This window comes from Myodes glareolus, chromosome X (assembly GCF_982192425.1).
Source record: "Myodes glareolus chromosome X, mMyoGla1.1, whole genome shotgun sequence".
NCBI lineage: Eukaryota > Metazoa > Chordata > Mammalia > Rodentia > Cricetidae > Myodes > Myodes glareolus.
In genome coordinates, this window is record NC_142053.1 from 28,353,050 (window position 1) to 28,364,807 (window position 11,758).

Here is an 11,758-nt window from a genome sequence, read left to right on the forward strand (position 1 = left end):
CCACACACACGAATAGGAGGAGACTTCAACACTCCTCTCTCACCAATGGACAGGTCAATCAGACAGAAACCTAACAGAGAAATAAGAGAATTATTGGAGGTACTGAATCAAATGGACTTAACAGACATCTATAGAACACTCCACCCAAATAGGAAAGAATATACCTTCTTCTCTGCAGCTCATGGAACCTTCTGGAAAATTGACCACATACTCGGTAACAAAGCAAACTTCCACAAATACAAAAAAATATTAGTAACCACCTGTGTCTTGTCAGATCACCATGGATTAAAGTTAGAATTCAACAACAATGCTACCCCCAGGAATCCAACAAAATCATGGAAGTTGAACAGTCAACTACTAAATCACCCCTGGGTCAAGGAAGAAATAAAGAAAGAAATTAAAGTCTTCCTTGAATTTAATGAAAATAAAGACACAACATACTCAAACCTATGGGACACTATGAAAGCAGTGCTAAGAGGAAAGTTCATAGCACTAAGTGCCCAATTGAAGAAAACGGAGAAAGCACACATTGGAGACTTAACAGCACACTTGAAAGCTCTAGAAAAAAAAAGAAGCTGATTCACCCAGGAGGAGAAGACTGGAAATAATCAAACTGAGGGCTGAAATCAACAAAATAGAAACATAGAAAACAATCCAAAGAATCAATGAAACTAAAAGCTGGTTCTTGGAGAAAATCAACAAGATCGACAAACCCCTATCCAAACTAAACAAACGGCAGAGAGAGAACATGCAAATTAATAAGATCAGAAATGAAAAGGGGGACATAACCACAGACACGGAGGAAATTCAGAGAATCATTAGATCTTACTACAAAAGCCTGTATGCCACAAAATTGGAAAATGTAAAAGAAACGGACATTTTTTTAGATAAGTACCATATACCAAAGTTGAACCAAGGACAGGTGAACAATCTAAATAGACATGTTAGTCGCTGAGAATTAGAAGCTGTTATCAAAAATCTCCCTACCAAAAAAAAGCCCAGGACCAGATGGTTTCAATGCAGAATTCTACCAGAACTTTCAGGAAGAGCTAATACCTATACTCCTTAATGTATTCCACAATATAGAAACAGAAGAGTCATTGCCAAACTCCTTTTATGAAGCTACAGTTACTCTGATACTAAAACCACACAAAGACACAAGCAAGAAAGAATTACAGGTCAATCTCACTCACAAACATCGACGCAAAAATTCTCAATAAAATACTGGCAAACCGAATCCAAGAACACATTAGAAAAATTATCCATTATGATCAAGTAGGCTTCATTCCAGAGATGCAGGGCTGGTTCAACATACGCAAATCTATCAATGTAATCCATCATATAAATAAACTGAAAGAAAAAAACCATATGATCATTTCATTGGATACTGAAAAAGCATTTGACAAAATTCAACACCCCTTTATGATAAAGGTGTTGGAGAGACTGGGGATACAAGGATCATACCTAAATATAATAAAAGCAATATACAGCAAGCCGACAGCTAACATCAAATTGAATGGAGAGAAACTCAAAGCCTTTCCACTAAAATCAGGAACACGACAAGGCTGTCCACTCTCTCCATTCCTCTTCAATATAGTGCTTGAAGTTCTAGCAATAGCCATAAGACAACATAAGGGGATCAAGGGGATTCAAATTGGAAAGGAAGAAGTTAAACTCTCATTATTTGCAGATGATATGATAGTGTACATAAGCGACCCCCAAAACTCTACCAAAGAACTCCTATAGCTGATTAACACCTTTAGTAATATGGCAGGATACAAGATCAACTCCAAAAAAAAAAAAAAAAACGGTTGCCCTCCTATACACAAATGATAAAGAAGCAGAGAGGGAAATCAGAGAAACATCACCTTTCACAATAGCCACAAATAGCATAAAATATCTTGGGGTAACTCTAACCAAGGAAGTGAAAGACCTATTTGACAAGAACTTTAAGTCTTTGAAGAAAGAAATTGAAGAGGATACAGGAAAATGGAAAGACCTCCCCTGCTCTTGGATTGGGAGAATCAACATAGTTAAAATGGCAATTCTACCAAAAGCAATCTATAGATTCAATGCAATCCCCATCAAAATCCCATCAAACTTCTTCACAGACCTTGAGAGAACAATAATCAAGTTTATATGGCAAAACAAAAAACCCAGGATAGCCAAAACAATCTTATACAATGAAGGGACTTCTGGAGGCATTACCATCCCTGACTTCAAACTCTATTACAGAGCTACAGTATTGAAAACAGCTTGGTATTGGCATAAGAACAGAGAAGTCGACCTATGGAATCGAATAGAAGATCCGGATATTAACCCACAAACCTATGAACATCTAATTTTCGACAAGGGAGCTAAAGGTATACAATGGAAGAAGGAAAGCATCTTTAACAAATGGTGCTGGCATAACTGGATGTCAACCTGTAGAAGAATGAAAGTAGATCCACATCTATCACCATGCACAAAACTCAGGTCCAAATGGATTAAAGACATCAACATTAATCTGTCCACTTTGAACCTGATAGAAGAGAAAGTGGGAAGTAGTCTACAAGATATAGGCACAGGAGACCACTTCCTAAGTAGAACCCCAGTAGCGCAGACAATAAGAAAATCAATGAATAAATGGGACCTACTGAAACTGCGAAGCTTCTGTAAAGCAAAGGACACTGTCAGTAAGACAAAAAGGCTACCTTCAGACTGGGAGAAGATCTTCACCAACCCCTCATCAGACAAAGGCCTGATCTCCAAAATATACAAAGAACTCAAGAAACTAGACACTAAAACTCTAATTAACCCAATTTAAAAATGGGGTACTGAACTGAACAGAGAATTCACAACAGATGAACTTCGAATGGCCAAAAGAACTTAAGGTCATGCTCAACCTCCTTAGTGATCAGGGAAATGCAAATCAAAACCACTTTGAGATACCATCTTACACCTGTCAGAATAGCTAAACTCAAAAACACCAATGATAGCCTATGCTGGAGAGGATGTGGAGTGAGGAGAACACTCATCCATTGTTGGTGGGAATGCAAACTCGTGCAGCCACTGTGGAAATCAGTGTGGTGGTTTCTCAGGAAACTGGGAGTCAACCTCCCTCAGGACCCAGCAATTCTACTCTTGGGAATATTCCCAAGAGATGTCCTATCATACTACAAAAGTATTTGTTCAACTATGTTCATAGCTGCACTATTTGTAATAGCCAGAACATGGAAACAACCTAGGTGCCCCACAATAGAAGAATAGTTAAAAAAGGTGTGGAACATATACACATTAGAGTTTTACTCAGCGGTAAAAAACAATGACATCTTGAATTTTGCATGCAAATGGATGGAAATAGAAAACGCTTTACTGAGTGAGGTAACCCAGACCCAAAAAGAGGAATATGGTATGTACTCACTCATAAGTGAATTCTAGCCATAGTTAAAAGTCTTTGAGTCTATAATTCGTGATCCTAGAGAAGCTAAATAAGAAGGTGAACCTGAAGAAAATCATATAGTTATCCTCCTAGATATTAGAAGTAGACAAGATTGCCAGGCAAACTTGGGTGCACAGGAGGGGTGGTGGAAGTAAGGGGAGATGGTTAGGGAGAGGGGAGAGGGGGAGGATTGGGGATGGCTTGGGGGAATGGGAGGGGGGAGGGAGGAAGGATGGTTATGGGAGCAGGGAAGTTTATATCTCAACTAAGGGAGTCATTTTAGGGTTTGCAAGAGACTTGATTCTGTAGGGGTTCCCAGGCCCAAGGAGAGGTCCCCAGATTGTTCCCTGGGCAGCAGAGGAGAGGATGCCTGAACTGGTCTTGGCCCATAACCATACTGATGAATATTTTGCATGTCACCACAGAACCTGCATCTGGCGAAGGATGGAGATAGAGACAGAGACACATATTGGAACATGGGACTTAACTCCCTAGGTCCAAATGAGAAGCTGAGGGAGGGAGAACGTGAGCAACGAAGGCAGAACCAGAGGGAACCTTCATCCGACGATGGATGGAGATAGAGAGGGAGACCCACACTGGAGCACTGGACTGAGCCCCCAAGGTCCAAATGAAGAGCAGAAGGAGGGAGAACATGAAAAAGGAAGTCAGGACCGCGAAGGGTGCGTTCACCCACTGATACAAGGGGACTGATCGAATGAGAGCTCACCAAGGCCAGCTGGACTGGGACTGAACGAGCATGCGATCAAACCAGATTGTCTGAATGTGGCTGACATGGGGGCTGGCTGAGAAGCCATTGACAATGGCACTGGGTCTTGTTTCGTCTGCATGTACTGGCTTTTTGGGATCTTGGTCTGTTTGGATGCTCACCTTCCTGGACCTGGAGGGAGTGGGGAGGAACTTGGACTTCCCACAGGGCAGGAAACCCTGACTGCTCTTGGGATTGGAGAGGGAGGAGGAGAGGGAGTGGGGGGGAGCGAGAGGGTATTGGGAGGAGGGGAGGAAGTGGAAATTCTTATAAATAAATAAATAAGGAAAAAAAAGAGATGGAGACAAGGGAATTGACTGGAAGCTCATGGGCCACCAAGTCTGGAGTACACACACATTGATCGTAATATACATATATGCACTGGGACATGTGTACCATGACACACACATGTTCCACACACAAATAATTAATTAATTAATTAAAATATGTAAATAGGCATCAGACTTAGTGTCCTGAGTCTGGACACTAGACCAAGGAGTATTTTAAGAACCAAAAGTCCCCATGATCTCCTCACTCAGCTTGATAACTCATTTGATGTCAATTTTAGTGAATATATACACAGATTACTTACCCATAGGGTATCTTCAAGCCACCCATAGGTAATATATTATTTCATCCATAAACATTTTACTATATTTCTCTAAGTGGTAAGGACTCTTTTTACATCGTAAGTCCAATATTGTTAATATACCTAGAGTGTCAAAAATTCTTCCTTAGTATCATCAAAGATATAATCAGCATTCAAATATATCTGATAGTTTCATAATTTTATATGCTTTTTATTCCTATCAGCATCTAAATAAGACCCTCACACTGCAATTGGTTGACATATCTTGTGGTGGTTTGAAAGAAAATGGCCCTCATAGGCCCTCATAGGCTTATAGTACTGTTAGGAGCTGTGACCTTGATGGAGTAGGTGTGGCCGTTTTAGGGGAAGTGTGTCACTGGGGGTGAGCTTTAAGGTCTCAGAAGCTCAACCCAGGTCTAGTGACTGTCTCTTCCTGCTGCCTGCTGAGCCAGATGCAGAACTCTCAGCTATCTCTCCAGCACCACACCTGCCTGCATGCCACCATACTTCCCATGATGATAACAGACCAAACCTCTGATCTGTAAGCCAGCCCCAGTTAAATGTGTTCCTTTAAAGGAGTTGCTGTGGTCATGGTGTCTCTTCACAGCAATAGAGACCGTAACTAAGGCATGTCTTTTAAGTATCTTTTTCTATATGACTTTTTCCCTCCATCTGTGTTATGCTTTGGAATTTATTGATGAAGGTGATAGTTTTTCCTGTAGAGTTTTTCACACTCTCTGAATTTGTCTACTTGCACCCCAGTAGTACCTTTCAACTATCTTCATTGGGGGTCCTACAGAAAGGAGTTGGCTTCTCATATAGAATGCAATGGCTCTAAGAGGACCTCCATTATTTACTGCCAGGTCTGGGATATTTAGCACATACTGTGACCATATTTATCTATGTCCAGCTTGTTAATACTTAAGTTTTATTTGGAGCAAGATAATTTCATCAGAGGCCCCCTCTCTTTCTTGTGATGTTATCACTCTCTGATGATCATTGCCAAAGTTCACAGTTTCCTCAGAGGTTTCCAAATGGCAATATTTTATCATTGTTTTTTGTAACACGAAGGCCGGCTTGTTGGGGTTTCTGTCCCGCCTAGTACCCCAACAGCCGGCAAGCAACAAAGAAAATCACACACAAGACTCCATAAGGTTATAAACTGATTGGCCCATAGGGTCAGGCTTCTTGTTAACTCTTATAACTTATATTAACCCATTATTCTGATCTATGTTAGCCATAATGGCTCCATACCTTTTTCAGCTGGGCAGGTTACATGCTGTCTCTTCGGTGGTCTGTACAGGAGTGACTGAGAGAGCTTCTGCTTCCAGAATACTCCCAGTCTCTTTGCTCCACCCCTACTTCCTGTCTGGCTTTCCCGCCTATACTGCCTGCCTGGCCAATCAGCGTTTTATTAAAATATGATTGACAGAATACAGATAATTCTCCCGCACCATTTCCCTCTTTTTTTTTTTTAAAACAAAGGAAAATACCCATAATCCATTTGTTGGGAATGTGGGCGTAGTATTTCAGGCTACTTCCTGCTGGTTGGGGGCGCTGATAGTCTTAAGGGGACCTAAAGAAAATTTAGAATTATCATCAAGTCCTGACTGGAGTATCCTGTGAGTCTTGATCATCTCAGGCAGCAGTCTTGAACCTGTTCTGGATGAAGAACTCAGACATCTGGGCCATCTGTTCCTGTCGGAGATTTCTCAGGTGGCCTTCCTTGTTCATACTGGATTTTTCTTAACTCAGAATGAATCCACAACCTCTCATTTTCTGTGGAAACAAAAGCAAAATCTCTTCTCCAAAGTAACATACTTTTTGACTTCAATTTTGAAGCCAAGGTATTTTCAAAATACCTATCTTGAGTTAGTTCAGCAGTATTTCTAAACAAAAGTCTTTTAGCAGCTGATGCTCCTTCCTCAGCATTCAAACAATTCAAAGAGAGAATAATAGCATACAGTATCAAGATTCTCTGTTTATTTTCCATCTTTATGCGGCTTTATTTTAACCTCTATTTCTTATATTTTTACTCTTACTTTTTGAGACAGGTTCTCTGTATATCTTTGTCCTGGAATAACACTATAGACCAGGCTGTCCTTGAACTCACAGAGATCCACGTGTCTCTGCTTCCCCAGTGCTAGGATTAAAGGTGTGTGCTACCACACCTTGAACTCAGAGATCTGTCTGTCTCTGCCTCCCAGGTATTGGGATTAAAGGTGTATGCTACCACACCTTGAAGTCACAGAGGTTAACTACCTCTGTCCCTTAAAGTCACAGAGGTCAACATGCCTCTGCCTCCCAGGCATTGGGATTAAAGGTGTGTACCACCACACCCTATATCTCCCTTTCTTTCTTTTTTATTTTTAATGACTTTAACCTTTTAGCCTGCATATATTTTTAACACACTGTAAACCATTTAGAGGTTTTCTTTATCTTTGAATCTCTCTTTACTGTTTATCTCTCTTTTTCTGACCACATGAGCCTTTAATTTACAAAGCAATATGGAAAGCCATGGCGTTGACAGCTAGATCCAGCTCATTCCTTAGCTTTCCAGACTCATAGCTGAGATACCAGTCACAGCTGTGTTCACTGCCACAACTCTGTTGTGTTTCAAGGTCCTTGCTAGCAAGCAAGCTGCAGCATTCTGCTCACAGACCACACTCAGTCGGACTGCCTGCCTGAAAGAGTCAAAGTTTGCTCTGGCAGGACATCCCATAAAGCCGACATTTTAAAACAGCACAGCTTTTTCCTGCTACAACTTAAAACCGAAAAGCATGCGTCAAGCTTTTCATCAACACCGTTTAAGTGTTTCATGGCAGGACCTCTTAATGAGCTGCAAGGTTTTGCAGCTAAAGCTGAGTCAGGAAGCCTCTCTTAGATGAGAGCCTTGCTTGCCTCTAGCAAGCAAAGTAGACCCGAGAAATTGCTGCTACAAACAAAACAAGCTTTACTCTATTCTTTCCCAAGCTTTCTCAGGCTTTCTGTGGATTCAGTTATCCACGTCTGGGCGCCATATGTAACATGAGGGCCGGCTTGTTGGGGTTTCCGTCCCGCCCGGTACCCCAACAGCCGGCAAATCCCAAAGAGAAATTACACACAGGACTCCATAAGGTTATAAACTGATTGGCCCATAGGATCAGGCTTCTTGTTAACTCTTATAACTTATATTAACCCATTATTCTGATCTATGTTAGCCATAATGGCTCCATACCTTTTTCAGCTGGGCAGGTTACATGCTGTCTCTTCGGTGGTCTGTACAGGAGTGACTGAGAGAGCTTCTGCTTCCAGAATACTCCCAGTCTCTTTGCTCCACCCCTACTTCCTGTCTGGCTTTCCCGCCTATACTGCCTGCCTGGCCAATCAGCGTTTTATTAAAATATGATTGACAGAATACAGATAATTCTCCCGCACCAGTTTTTTTCACCCATTAGTGGAAATACTTCAACAAAAAGAAATCCCATCCTCAAGGTTTTGGTTGCTCTCGGGTAGAATTGATATATAAAGGATTCTAGAGGCAACCTAATCTTACTGCTATGGACCACCACATATACCCAGGCATGGGTGTCCAGGGATTAAAAATCACAATTTCAGTCTTTCTTCTAACATAGGCCTTTCGTGCTAATGAGTAAAACGAAAGCTTGGTAGAGTAGGGTTTTTTATGTAAACTATTCCTCTGTGGGGATCAACATCTATTTATATAGACTTCCAGATGGAAACAAGAGAGGAAACGGAGTCATTTTTAAAAATTGAACAAAATTTCTTGTAATTGAAGACAGAGTCCAATTTGAAAAAGTCACTAAATTGTAACTAGCATAAAATAAACACTTACACTGAAAAACATCCTTGTGCAATCCTAGAATGTCAAACAGTAAGGAAATATGCTTAAAGTGTTGAGAGAGAGAGAGAGAGAGAGAGAGAGAGAGAGAGAGAGAACTGAAACTAATCAGCAGCAGCACAAGAGTTCAACAGAGAAATAGAAACCCTAGAATAACACCTGCAAAGTTGGAAAATAACTCTGAACCTACTTCATATTAGTCAAATAGAAGAACAAAAGTAAAAAGACAAACAGGTATGAAAGAACTGGGGACTTTTCCCTCACAGCTGGAAAACACAAAACATGATTTAAAGATGTACTCCAACAAGCAATCATAAAAGACTCAACAAATAAGACCTAGGCTCTGAAAAACAAACCATAACCCAGTGTTCTGGCTAATTTTATGTCAACTTGACAAAAACTAGAGTCCTTTAATCCCAGCACTCAGCAGGCAAATCTCTGTAAATTCAAGGTCAGTCTGGTCTACAAAGTGAGCCCAGGACAGTCAGGGCTGTTACACAGAGAAACAAACCCTGTCTCAAAAACCAAAAGCAAAAAAAAAAAAAAAAAAACAACAAAAACAAAAACAAAAAAAGCAGAGAGAAACCTGGTGCTAGGAAAATTCCCAAAAATCCACAAGGATGACCCCAGCTATAATGACTCCTTGCAGTAATGAAGAGGGTGCCTGAACTGGCCTTCCCCTATAAACAGATTGATGACTACCCTAATTGTCATCACAGAGCCTTGTAGCATGATTAATTAAAACTCAGAGAGGGAAATTGAGGTTCAACATGAAGGTCAAAAAAGTACCGGCTCTTACCTCGACCTCAGTCTGAAATAGTGATCGTGCCTCCTGGAATCTCAGAATGAGACTGTGTGTGAGAGTTGTCTTCTCCCATTTTATAAGCCTCTCTAGGCTGGGATTAAAGGCACGCACCACTGGGATTAAAAGCATACTCTGCCCAGTTTCTATGGCATCTAGAGTGGCTACTGGGATTAAAAGTGTCTGTATATCACCACTGCCTGGTCTGTAAGGCTGACCAGTGGGGCTGTTTTACTCTCAGATCTGCAGGCAAGCTTTATTTGTTAAAATACAAATGAAATGCCACTATAGAGTCTTCATCCAGTAACTGAGGGAACTAGATGCAGAGATCCACAACCAAGCACCAAGCTGAGCTCTGGGAATCCAGCTGAGAGAGGGAGGAGGGAATGTATGAGCAAAGAAGGTCAAGATGTATAGCAAAGGAGCTATAGATTTCATGATAGAGAAATCTATAGAGACAGCTGAACCAAGCCTGTGGGAACTCATGAACTCTAGACTGACAGCTATGGCGTCACCATGGGACCGAACTAGGCCCTCCATATGTGGGAGACAGTAGTGAAGCCTGGATTATCAGAGGAGCCCCTGGCAGTAGGACCAGGACCTATCCCTGGTGCATGAGCTAGCTTATTGGAGCCCATTCCCTATGGTGGGATGCCATGTTCAGCCTTAATGCAGGGGGAGAGGTTTGGCCCTTCCCCAACTTAATGTGCCAGACTTTGTTGACTTCCCATGGGAGCCCTTACCTGTTGGGAGGAGTGGGATGGGGAGTGGGTTGCGGGGAAGGGGGGTGTGAGAAGAGGAGTGGGAGAGAAAACTGTAGTTGGCATGTAAAATGAAATTTTAAAAAATAAATAACTTTAAAAAAAACAGAAAGGAAAAGAGGCTGTGGAAGCCTTGAGGAGCAAGCCAGTAAGCAGCTCCCTCTGTGGCCTCTGTACCAGCCCCTGCCTCCAGGTTCCTGAGACCTGTTTGAATTCCTGTTCTGATTTCCCTCAGTGATGGGAATGAGACTTGAGAGATGTAAGCAGCAATTAACCCTTTCCTCCCCAAGTTGTTTATGACCATGGTATTGCAGCATGACTATTATGACCATTACAGCAACTGAAACCCTATCTATGACACCCAAGATTGCAGTAGAAAAAATTCCTGAAGTGACAGCTATATAGAGGGAGACTTAGAAAAAATGGTACATGGCAGAGAATTCAAAAATAGTCTATGCAATGTACTGGCTTTTTGGGATCCTAGTCTGTTTGGATGATCACCTTCCCAGACCTGGAGGGAAGGGGGAGGACCTTGAAGTTCCCACAGGGCAGGAACCCCTGACCTGCTCTTAGGGATGGAGAGGGAGGAGGAGAGGGAGTGGGGGGAGTGGGAGGGTGTTGGGAGGAGGGGAGGAAGTGGAAATTTTTATAAATTAATAAAAAAAGAAGTTTTAAAAATAAATAAATAAATGAAAAAAAATAGTCTGTGCAAATGGTCGGAAGGCATCGATAGTCCAGTGATAAAGGCAAGTGTATTATCCACAAAAAAGAATAAAGTTTATTTAAAATGCCAAGGGAAGACTTACAGACATTAGCAAAACTGAAGCGGTAGTTAAAATATACCAACCAAAACGGCCGGTGAGATGGGTCAGCAGCAGGTAAACACTTGTTTCTGAGGCTGATGACTAGGCTCAGTACCTAGGAAGAACATGGTGGACTCTGATCTCCATGCTATGCCATGGCACATGTGCACAGCTGGCACTTGAGTAGGGCAATCTGAAGTCCCTGGGGTCAGCTGGATGGGACTTCTGTGCCTGCCCATCCTTGATGCACACACCAGGTGGTCATCTGATAGGTGGGTGGGGCCTGTTACCATCATAGTGCTATGTGTTCACCTCCCTAGGGAGTCTAGATGAAGAGGTTACACATTTTCCTCAGTCTCGAGTACTCAATAGCTTCTTAGGCCTGGTTTTCTAAAATGATTTTAATAGGCGCAATGTACAGTGCTACATTTATAGGATAGCACCCTTCATAATCTCAGGAATAATTCATTCATCAGCCTGTGCTACATAGGTAGTGTCAGATAGCTGGTGCTGTTCGCATGTCCACTCAGAAACAAAACTGCTTGTAAAATGAAGTCTCTCAGGTCAAGACAGTCTGGAAAGACACTGTTTTACTTAGATCCTGGTACAACGTGATTTCAAAGGTCAAGAGTTCCAAGAGCATCATCGCATGACCCTCTCAGTAGAGAAGTTGGAAGATGTAACATGAGGGGGCCTGTTTGTTATTTGGGTTTTCTGTCCCGCCCAGTTCCCCCAGCCTTTTTAGCCCCCGAGAAAAATCACACAAAGGACTCCG

General features: G+C 41.8%; 1 long non-coding RNA gene across 1 annotated transcript; it reads right to left on the reverse strand.

Annotated features, from left to right (window-relative positions):
• Nucleotides 1–5,926: 5,926 nt before the first annotated feature.
• On the reverse strand, nucleotides 5,927–9,764 carry LOC148117240 (uncharacterized). Its single transcript, XR_015736955.1, has 2 exons — nucleotides 7,994–9,764; nucleotides 5,927–6,555 (listed from the first exon to the last, which is right to left on the reverse strand). It is a non-coding gene; the product is annotated as an uncharacterized LOC148117240 (long non-coding RNA).
• Nucleotides 9,765–11,758: the final 1,994 nt, after the last annotated feature.